Raw genomic sequence first — 537 nt, 5'->3', positions numbered from 1 at the left:
AAACTGATGAATATCTTCCCAATATTTTTAAATAGTTGAAAGGGTAAAGATATAAAGAAAATGGAGTGGCGATTTCGTTAAGTTTGGCGTGTGGGTTAAACGTGGGCTTAGGAGGGGACGTTAGGGTGCCGACTTATTGACTGGACAGAGACAGGACAGATGGACTACTAGACAGACGTATATGTCATAGTAAGGGGGCGTAGTATTAATGTTGGGAGTCGGCGCAACGCCCATGGCTGCGCCAGCAAGAAACGCAATGAGGGTGAGACGACTCCATCTGGCAAGACAGGCCTCACTCTTTCGCTTTCAATCCTGGTTTTCCAAGGTTTGTTGTCTCCTCTATCTCCTCATAATACAAAAGCAGGCATGATGATCCTTTTTTTGCTTATGTAGGGCCGCCGTCCGGCGAGCTAGCCTGGGCCTGCAACCATGCCTGTGTACCACCTTGCCTTAACCAACAGTCACCCCCATAACAATAGCGCCCAATGCAATAGCCCACTAGAATTTTTTTCTGTAAACCATAACTTTAACTTTTTA

Source organism: Rhagoletis pomonella, unplaced genomic scaffold (genome assembly GCF_013731165.1).
Source record: "Rhagoletis pomonella isolate Grant_MI unplaced genomic scaffold, Rhpom_1.0 Rhpom_scaffold_00003, whole genome shotgun sequence".
Classification (NCBI taxonomy): Eukaryota; Metazoa; Arthropoda; class Insecta; order Diptera; family Tephritidae; genus Rhagoletis; species Rhagoletis pomonella.
This window is presented reverse-complemented; position numbering follows the sequence as displayed.